Source organism: Pithys albifrons, chromosome 10 (assembly GCF_047495875.1).
Source record: "Pithys albifrons albifrons isolate INPA30051 chromosome 10, PitAlb_v1, whole genome shotgun sequence".
NCBI classification, from domain to species: Eukaryota; Metazoa; Chordata; class Aves; order Passeriformes; family Thamnophilidae; genus Pithys; species Pithys albifrons.
Genome location: NC_092467.1, coordinates 19,909,194 through 19,920,199, shown reverse-complemented (window position 1 = coordinate 19,920,199; position 11,006 = coordinate 19,909,194). Strand labels below are relative to the sequence as shown.

At 36.7% G+C, this 11,006-nt stretch overlaps 1 long non-coding RNA gene across 1 annotated transcript; it reads left to right on the top strand.

The window, feature by feature from the left end:
- Window positions 1–6,655: 6,655 nt before the first annotated feature.
- On the top strand, window positions 6,656–9,828 carry LOC139676210 (uncharacterized). Its single transcript, XR_011698615.1, has 3 exons — window positions 6,656–6,682; window positions 8,901–9,053; window positions 9,783–9,828. It is a non-coding gene; the product is annotated as an uncharacterized lncRNA (long non-coding RNA).
- The last annotated feature ends 1,178 nt before the right edge of the window (window positions 9,829–11,006 follow it).

The following is an 11,006-nucleotide window of genomic DNA, read 5'->3' as shown; positions in this document are numbered from 1 at the left end:
ATAACAGCACCAACGAGACTGTTTCAGAAATGCAATTCCCAACACAAGCCTAAAAAGTGCACAAGCAGTACCTGGCTGTAACCTTACACAGTCACATCTGTTCACCTCAGAATCGTCTGATGTGACCTTTTGAATTTAGCTGGTTTTCTTGATATTCGCACAGTGTTCAATCCAATGAGAAAAACATTTAGGATTTCTCACAGTGTACATCCAGAGATGAAATGTCATTTCTCTGGGGGATGATCAGAACATGTTTATTGTTACACTTGTATTAGCTGGCACATGACTGCTGATTAGATGAAAAGGTCTGTGGCTGTCCTAAGCTGACAGTGTACAACTGCAGCACAGGTACTAATCATGCTTCCTCTTTAGTCTTAAGCATGGAAATAAGTGAAGAAGAATACAATGAAGAGAAAGCTATCCAGATTCTGAAGGAGCTTGCAAATCAGTATCCATATTGTCAGTACTCCCCAATATTTTGGGAGTTATTTTTCAGAAGAAACAGGAATGGAATTAAAACACTGTGATCCAGTATTCTGGACTTCCACTGAAACTTCCCTACACGAGCCCAAAGTCTACCTTATAGGAGCATTCAAAAGATTATGGCAAATCCTGAGGCTTTTATGAACTGCTGTTGCACTGTCTCGTAGCTTTTTACTTCCAGAGGAGACAAAACCAGACTCACAGGCAACAACAGAGAAGCTTTCACTTTCACAAAATATGTAAGGCAAGAAAACACATTAGAATACTATTATTGAAAAGTCAGTTTTGGTGATATGCAGATATAGCAGGGACTTTTCCATCATACATTGATCTCCTTATGTGGAATGAGCATATCTCTGGGAAGGAATTGGATAGCTTTGTCCTTGCAATTGGTATTGACCCCACAAATTAATTAATCCAACAAAAATGCTTGTGTATTCTGTTGCTTTCCCTCTCTCTGAGCCCATCACTGTTGTCACACAAGTACTGCATGAAGGAGGCAGATAACAATCTCTGTCACAGACCAACCAGGTACTTAAATATTTGGCTACCTCAGGATGCCACAAATCTGCTACAACCAAAATCATTGGTATCAGCAGGTGTGGGAGAAGGGCTGTCATTGAAAAAAAAGGAAAGAAAGGAAAGGTTTTTTTAATCAGACTTAAACATAGCTAATACTTGCCATAAGAACCTTCTTCAGCCTTTGCCAAAGCTTTTATGAATGAGCACATACAACTTACACACTTATTCACTTAGCAGCAAAAAGATTCATGTGACAAAGGACAAAACCATGCAAAGGTAGGTAGAAATGTGGAGCCAGGTAAACAGGAGACATCCCTCTTCTGGTGTACTCCAAGCCAGCTACTCTGTGCTGCTGGTCTCACTGCTTGGGGCAGAAGCAAAGGCATCTCTTGCCTCCTTAGAAGTTCGTATCTCCAATAAATAAAAAGACTTCCTTTTCAAAGCCCCTTTCTCATGCTCTAACTAAAGTGTTCGTGAACTGGAAGAGACACTAGAGTTGCCTTGCCTTTGCTAGCATTTATAGTGCTATAACTCTCCTTTTAGTACTGAAGTTCCTCGCTTGGAAGAGCTTGTTTTCATTCATTGTGCATCACTGATGGCTTCAGCTCACTGGAAAACTGATCCAATCCACTGGAATCAGCTTTCAATGATGCAAAATGCAATCAAATCAAGGTACTGCCCTAGGATATCAGCTACAGAACAGATTATAAAAAAGGTTTCAAATCTTAATTTCAGTGCAGGGAAGATTTTTTATAAGCATTTCTGTAGGTGCCCCTGCAGAAAACAGTTGATGTAAAATGATTACTACCAATCTTGACAACTTCCTACAAAAAAAAGCCCACAATCAGACAAACCCTACAATGTTCTTTCACCATCTGCAAAAGCTGAAAACATCAGTACACTCTACAGATGTGACTCTGCTATTCCTTGAATATTCTAGGAAACCAGGTGATAACAGTCATATTTTTAAAAGTAAATGTACTGGAGTATTTTCTATTAAACCTGCAAAATACACTGTTTCAGGTAAGTATGAGATAAGGATTTTCTTTTTTTTCCACTAAAGATTCTTTACTATAAATCAAGTAAGACATGACAATGTGTGGCTGTGCGAGACAGCAAGACCTCCCATTTTGTGAATTGAAACACTTAGCATTGCTTCACTTTAAATGAAACAAATGAAAAAAAAAGCCAACATTCCCCATGGAACAATAATATGAGCAAAGGTCTCTACAAGCTAGCTTAATGATGGAACAAATCTTTATACTGCAAGCCATAAGGATGATTGAATAGTTCCTCAGTAAAACAAGAAAAAATATACAGGGGGAAATTTTTTAGAAGATGCCACACTAAATTAGGAGTTTCAATCCTGTGAAGAAAACACAAGGAAAAATCTATCTGCAGAATAGATTTTAACTTTATCACAGTAGAATTAACTACCCATTTGTTAAAAACAATGACTGTTTTCTAAAATGGCATTCTTTCTCCTGCAGTTTTCTCATAATGAATCGAGCAGATCTAATGCTAATAATAATGTTCTATACAAAAATAAAATAAAATAAAATAAAATAAAATAAAATAAAATAAAATAAAATAAAATAAAATAAAATAAAATAAAATAAAATAAAATAAAATAAAATAAAATAAAATAAAATAAAATAAAATAAAATAAAATAAAATAAAATAAAATAAAATATATATGGTGCACAAGCCTCCTTTTGTTTAAATTATCTGCTCTCACTTACAGAATCAGGACCTATTTCGATTGCAAATACAAATTCAAATTCTTGAAAATTTCCACAAAATTATACCTCATAATACCAGTATAATATCTAAATTAATATTTCAATAAAGTTGTCTACTAATTTAAGTGGTAATTCTTATTATTTAAGAATTCATCAAAGAAAGTTCTTTTCAAGAATTTCCTTTTTAGTTGTTTTGCATCCAAAGTATTCTGAAGTGGAGGTATTTTTTCTTTAATATTACACAATTAAATAAAATTTTATACACTAAGCATCTTATTTTCATAAGGGAAATACTTAAATTGTGCATTTATCAGTGAATATTTTTCTATTTTTTAAATTATTGTCAAACTACATATGTCTGGTAACTCCCTTTGAAGCAAATGAGTAACATTTATTGTCAATAAAGCTTTCATTTTAACTAGGCACATTAGATATCATTAGTACAAATTCATTACAAATTATACTTCAGATTTCATAGAGTTATTTACCCAGACCTTTTTTATATTTGAAAGTTAACTAAGATAATATTAGTTTTAGTAAATGCTCTACAGTTACCCAGATTTTAATGTGAAATCATTTTCCTTGTTTTCTCTTACATTCACAAGGCATAAATATATAACCTAGGTTTATTTCACAACTATTAAATTAAGATCTATATTTATTTTTATTCTAATGATATATCTAAATTCATAAGTGCAATTTAAAATGAAGCATTACAAACTACTATTTTGAATGCAATTAATTATTTTTAAAGTTACATGAATTCTAAATAATTGCCCAATTACAAATGAACTTTGTGCTGATTTATATGATCCATCTTTAAAAAGTGATTTCTGCTTAATGTACTGCTTTCAGCTTCACATGTGATTGTTGTGGTACCTACATCTGGTACTGAAGGTAAAGCTGAGGAATGACTCGAGATTCCTGCTCTCCTCCAGCATGGCAGTGAGTGCCAACGGGAGCCACTGTGACTTGGGCCATCTGGAGGCTCTGCAATGGCACACAGGGGGTTTCAGGGGCTCACATCACACTTGTGCTGTTCATTGGGAACTGCTGATGGCTCTGATTTGCACACCAGGGATGTCAGGCACTGAACACTAAAGTACAAAATGAAAGGAAAGAGCAGGACAGAGGGAAGAAGAAACCTCAGCTGTTCCCCAGCCGCAGTATCACCGAGTCACCCCGGCAAGGGCAGCTGGGGAGAGGTGCCCACACCCCACTGCTGCACTGGCACCTCTGGGCCTTGCCTGCCCCGAGCTTTTCACAGCCTTCCTCTAAGCCAGGTGAGACCCACTTCCACAGGGCAATAATTAGGCTTTGCTCCCACCTCCTCTCAGCCACCTTCTCCTCAGGAGAAAGGCACAACCCCAGCCCAACACTCAGGGGCAGAGCTCAAAAGGAGTCAGTGATGAGCTGGTTCCAGCACTCCACGTGTCCACACAGTAGTGAACACTGCTGGTCCCAGCCATGTCCACACAGTAACTGAGCACTGCTGGTCCCAGCCACGGGTATGCACCCTCCCTTTGCTTTCACCACGCCCGCACTCACAGTGTGGCCCTGCATGGAAAAAAGACAAAGAAGGGGGACAGGGAAGTAAGGAAGGAGAAAGAACTTGTGCAGCCTCTAATGGGCCACAGTCTGGGTTCAAGCAGCTTAGCACCTGTATAAGACAAAGAAGTCTAACTGAGAAGAAATTGCCTGAATTTTTCTGTCAGAAAGATTTATGAGGTTTTTTGCCATAGAAATGCCAGGGATGAATAATATCACTGAAGCAGAAACAACAGAATAAATGTGCAACATGACCCTTATAATTAAGTAAAGGATGCAAATGGCAAATCTAATGAAGGAAGAAGTACATATATGATCACTTTATCTGTTATCTTTAAATATTAAATCTTTGTTTTCTCTGATTACATTTAGATATTTTTCCTTTCCTATGCAACCCAAATTAGATAGGAAAGAGGAGCCAGTATTCAGGTAGGGAAGAACTCCAGCTGTGCCTGCAGCTAGAAAAAAGTAAGAAAGGCAAAAATATTCTTGTGCTCTTAAGAGCAGCAAAACAGCACAAAGGACAAAATAACCTTTTCCCTTTGCCTCTTTTTTTCAGTCTTTGTTTCAAAAGGGGAAATGTCTTCAAAATTATTGTTCTCAAACAATCACCAGACTCACAAGACCTTTTCCTGTCATGTGTAAATGTAATAAAATATATGTAAAGCTCAAAATGAAATGTTGGTCTGATTTTCAAAAGGTGTCATGTGCCACAATTTCTGAGATCTGCAGGTGTTCAGCAATTAAGTATAAGACCTCACTCAGCTTTGTTAACCTAATTGTTACATTTTTTAAAAAAGAAGGTATAAACTAATAAATTTAAAGAGCTAGAAATTCAAGAAATAAGGCAGAAAGACATACGCAAAACTTTTGTTGATTGACATTTTTTCTTCTGTTTCCATCAGTATTGCAGAATTTCTTACCCATCTTTAATACAGACCTAGCCATTTTTTTTATTATCTTACAAATCAAAATGGATTTGCATAAGTCTTCTGGCCAAAAAATTAAGACCGGATGGGAAATTACAAAAACAATGAATCAAGGTAGGACTTCATACTGTTACATCATCAAACCTCATCAGTATACTTTGTAGCTCTAGAAATTTTTCACTGTAAAAATCTCCTGTTATGAATTTTGGCAGCCAAGGGTTTTACATTTCTACTCTTTTTCTGGCTTCTGCTGAGACCTGCTAGCTGAAGTAGTACACAGACAGCAGCCCTGAAATTTCCTCCATGACAATACAGTCATCCAGTGATACTTACAGATTGATATCCACAATTACAATTCAAAGTCTGGGCTGGTATTACCCATACAAGCCCCACCAAAGCCTCTAATTACCACACGAACATAAGTTTTACTTTTCTCTTAGGCCAGTGTAATGAAAATAATTGTGTTTAAATTCATTGGCTATACAAGCTCAACAACCTTCTTATTTTCACAAGAAATCACATTGTATCCAAATAACTCTTGATCATAAGGTTTCGCTTTTACCTGCATCGCTGTTATTTGGCATACATAACTTTTCTATTTGCACTTTATAAAAATGTTTCCTGTTACAGACTCATACCCAAAGGCATAGGATTCTCCTCTCAGTGCCTGGAATTATCTTTGGAAAAACCCACAGCTGATAACTGACTCATTCATGAATTGTTGCCAACACAGAGGCTCACTGCACATGTGGGGAATCAAAATTATCTGTGGTGAGAAAAGCCTTTATATTCCTGTAAGCCCAAGTTTTATGCTATTTTCATGAAGTCACTTTCATTAGCTCTTGTTTCACCACATCTCAAGTTGACTGTGTCCCACTTTCACCATGGCTGCTTCATATGACCTGGAATGGTGACAGTGGAAGCTCACCCTCTTAAAAAGCTCTTTTATTTTTATAAAAATTCCCTCTGCTTATGAATTATTTAGTGTCTCAGACTTTTTAATGCTGATTTTTTTTTAAAGGAAATTTAAGAGGTACCCAAACAAAAGCGTTCAGAAAATAACAACTTGGCTAATCTAAAGTGCCAGGATAACATTAACCTTACTGTTACAAATTAACTTTATACACGTTATAAAACACAACTATGAAAATAATGTAAGAAAATACTGTAAGATAAAGTAAAAGCAATACATAATTAATGCCATAATAAAAGAGCAATATGATGGAAAACTGTAATGGAACTAAATACAGCACTGTGAAATGCAGCCCATAAATGTGTATAAAATATGCATAAAGGTGCAACTGCTCTCAGCCTGGTCGCACAAAGGATGATTTCATGAAGTGACTAATGATTTACTTATTCCAACCTGTAGTCTAGAAAAGTACTGAGAGACAGGATTTTATTTGTCACTTGAACCATTGGTAGTGACTGCAGGATAAGAAAAGCACCACGGAAAAGGTAAGGGGAGGGTGGGGAGAAGAGGGGCTGCTGAGGAAGCTGAAAAAGCATACAAAGATTGCAGTCAGCAGTGGAAAATTTGATTGTACCATCATTTATTCATACTATGGTAGTACCTAAGTACCATAATTAAGGATCAATGCCCTGTTGTGACAGGCTCTCTGGAAACAGTTTTTTTTAAAGGTGGCACCACTATCTAATTTTATTTAGTGCATTTTTAATGCCATGCTAATTACTCTTCAATGTATCAATCATCTAACAGAAAGTATAAGAGAAGTGTTATATGACACTTTTCCCTCTTTGGTATTTTAGGATAATATATAAAAATAATTTGGCATTTGTCTAATATATTTTTTTAATCATTGCACAATGTTTTTAATTATGGCCAATGTTCAGAATCAGGGCTCCACTGTATCCAAACTACACACTGAGTACAGACAAAGAAAGGATGACTGGACATACCAGACTTGGATACCCTTACTAAGCATGAGACGGAACAAGAGCTGAATTTTACTCAATGAGGAGAATGAAGATTTCTGAGACTGACTGCTAAGTTGTCTGTGTTATGCTGGGCTTTTCAGTATTAAAAAGATAATTCAAGACACCCCCCCCCCCCACCCTTCACCCCCCCCATTGCCCCCACCCCCTGTTTAAGCTGCATCCATCTTCCTTCTCTTTGTTTATTTGCCCATTGGCAAAGACAGACCTGACTTCACACACATAACATTGGGACCCACAGCTATCTGTCTAAATCACTGCAAGTCCTGATCTTAAATTTTGAAAATTAATAGCTGCAGTTAAGAGCAATTTCTATTCAGCAGAGCTTCTGTTCCAAGCTAAGACCATGCTATGCTGAATCATATAAGACTGTTTTCTGTCATATTCTATAGAAAATATTTATATTACTCACAATCATTATATGACATCTTCCCAACCAACTCAACATACAAGCCATGTGTTAGATACCTTTGCTGAAGCCACTGTTTAAACAGAAGTAGATTTTGTTTCAGGATGAATTACAGGAGAGTGGGCACTTGAAAAAAATGTGGGCAGAAAAGCTTTCATGAGCACTAGAAAAATAAAGCCATATCACTGCAGACAGTACAACACATTTTCTTCCTATTACTTTACAAATACACTGCAGCACCATGAAAATAAAAGAAAAAAGCAATAATTTAAAAGAAAGAAGACTATCATATAGAAAGAAGACTATCATATATAAAAAGGAAAATCTGGCTTTGACTAGGATGAATTTTGCTTCTTAGACCCACTACGATTATTTGAAATGGTAAACAAAACAAGGGAAAAATAAGCAGCAATGAATATGATATACTTATGACTTTTGTAAGTCTTTTGATGAAGTTCCTCACAAGAGACTATTAAAGAAATTTAGTAACTGCAAGGTAAAAGGTAAATTCTTGTCAGTGATTAAATGCTGCATAATAGGAAGGAAGCAAGGGGTAGGAATAAATAGCCCATTCTCAGTATAGGAAAGATTAATAGTGGGATACTCTGGGGACTGGCAACAAGGCTAATATTGTTTAATATATTTAATTATAATGAGAAATGGGCCCAAAAGTCCTTACAATTCTGAATATTCCTGAACACAAGAGGTTTACAATCAGGATCTGACACTCAAAAGTTGTAGCTCTGACTGCTTTCAACAAAGTGGTCTGAAGAAAATTGGGAGGAACATGATAAAACACAGAAACTCGATGCATCTGGTCCAGAAAAAAACACCAGCACATGAAAGAAACTATCAAAAAGTCTGCATTTCAGGAGTGGCTGATATTATTTAAATATATGAGGTAAATTGCTTTAATCATTCAGGATGATATTCACCAAAGGTAAGTTCTTCAAATTACTGCCTCTTCTTGCCCTAAGCATTCAGTTGCAGCTCAGGACTCTGTCAGGTAAAGAAACTTCTCCTCTTTCCATTTCTCTGAAGAAAAGGATGTAATATTTCTTTCTTCAAAGGTATGTGCAAAATCCTAGTCCTCTCAGCATAGGGGACAGGTATCTTAAACTGTTCCTCCTTCAGTTTTTAGAGCAACAGTCCTTTTAATCTCTATGGTTCATTCATGCATTTATTAAGGGCAAAATTAAACCATACAGGGGGGCGGGGTGTGGATCTGTGTTTGGTTTGGGATTTGCAGGGGGAGTCTCACTTTTCTCTCTTTTCACCAGTTTATTTTATTTTCTTATTATTTCTTTGCAGACAGAGACTTTCACAGAACACCACCAGTTAAATCAGTGACAGCAGATATCTTGTGTCTTTTTGGGTTTGGAAAGAAATAAGCCAGAAAACTTTAATGTCTAACACAGCATAGCAAAGAAAATATAAGGATAACACAAAAGAAGTTACCAGGAAGTGAGTAAATATTTGGACCATATTTTAAATTAAATCTGTGGCATGAAAGAAGAGGGACAAAATTCAGTGGTCTTGATAGCCTCCTCTGCCATAAGTTCTTCTTGCACTTACACATGACGGCAGATTTATTAATATACTGTGTTCTTTGATTTTGTGAATATCTGTAACTTTTATCTGGAACTACAATAGTAGGAATCGCAGAGTGGATATAAGCACTCTATGCTTTGCATACCTTCTGGACCAATACAAAGAAGCAAATTCTATAACAGATTATTAAAAATGGATCTTCTCTCTATTAACAGATCTGAGATGAGACGCAAGATGTAGCACAGGTGAATATAGGAAATCAGTGAACTATATAACAGGTCTCACTTAATATGGATTTATTGTGGAATCTTACCACTGTAGGCTGCATGCAGTAACAGTTGTATCCTAATACATAACATTTCAGAGATGATTTTAAAGAATGAGGTAAATCTAATTCTCTGCAGCTCAAGAGAGTTCACTGACATTAGGAATTTAATTTGTCTGGATGACGGGGAGAAATTAAGGAAAACTTCAGAGCAATATTTGAAAGTGTAAAGGAAAAAGAAACACAGACCCCTACCCTGGGCAGTACACAGCTCAGAAGTTAGAGGGGCTGTGTGTGTGAGTATCTAAAAGCAGCAGAGAGCAGGAACAGTTGGTGATACTGCTGTTCATTCCTTTGCTTGTCTTTTTTTCAACCAGACCTGAGAGAAAGATGATCAAGAAAAAACAGGGCCTGCATCCATAGCCATGAAGGTCTATCCATAAAAGCTACTAAAAAGTATTTCCTGTGTAAGTATTTTAATTTTCAATAGTATTCGATATAAAAAAATAGTAATGCAAGTTCAGTAATGCAAGTAAAAATTGCAGGGAATTCTGATGTTCTAGAGAGGTCAGTGACTGGATATGCTGTACATCACATTACATTTACCTGTGCCTATGCTCAACTGCAGTGGTAAATAAAAAACAGCTTTTTTAAAATACAGACTAAAATAGAGCCAGAAAGAGTAATAAGAGCAAAAAGAAGTCTGCAAATCTGCCTCTCTAGGTTTTGTATTGCTGTCCTACAGAAGCAGTTAATAAGAGCATGTTAATCAACACACAGCATTACAAAGTAAAATTAACAAATGAAGGACTGAAATATTTCTGAAAGGGATCCTGTTCAACATTGGTTTGGGACATTTACGGAAAATTAAATGTATGGAGTCACCTGTAACCATGCAATTATCATAACAGTCTCTAAAACTAAACTGCTAACTTAATGATTACAAACTTCCTGTGCACAATAGAGCTTTCTTGGTCAACAAATTTAAGAAGGAAATTTTGAGTGCACAGCAACAGGCTATACCAGTGTGCTGAAAGGCCAGCCGGAGGGGAAGACGGCCAGCTTGGTTAAATAGGGAGATTCTGAAAGAAATCAGGGATAAAAAGAAAGTTTACAGATTATGGAAAAAAAGGCTGGCTACTTACGAAGAATTTACAGATAGAGCTAAGTCATGCAGGAAAAAAATTAGGGAAAGAAAAGTGGAATTTGAAGTAAAATTGGCTACTTCAGTTAGGGATAACAAAAAGTCCTTTTATAAATACATTAATAACAAAAGGAGGGGCAAGGAAAACCTCCATTCTCTGTTGGACTTGGAGGGAAATATAGTTAAGGAAGATGAGGAGAAGGCTGAGGTACTTAACACCTACTTTGCCTCAGTTTTCACCAGTAAGACAGGTGGCCCTCAAGACAACTGGCCTCTGGAGCTGGTAGACAGGGAGAGGGAGCTGAATAGCCCTCCTGTATTCCAGGAGGATATAGTTAGTGACTTACTGAGCCAGCTGGATCCTAACAAGTCTATGGGACCAGATGGGATCCATCCCAGGGTGATGAGGGAGCTGGCAGAAGAGCTTGCCAAACCGCTCTCCATCATCTTCCAACAG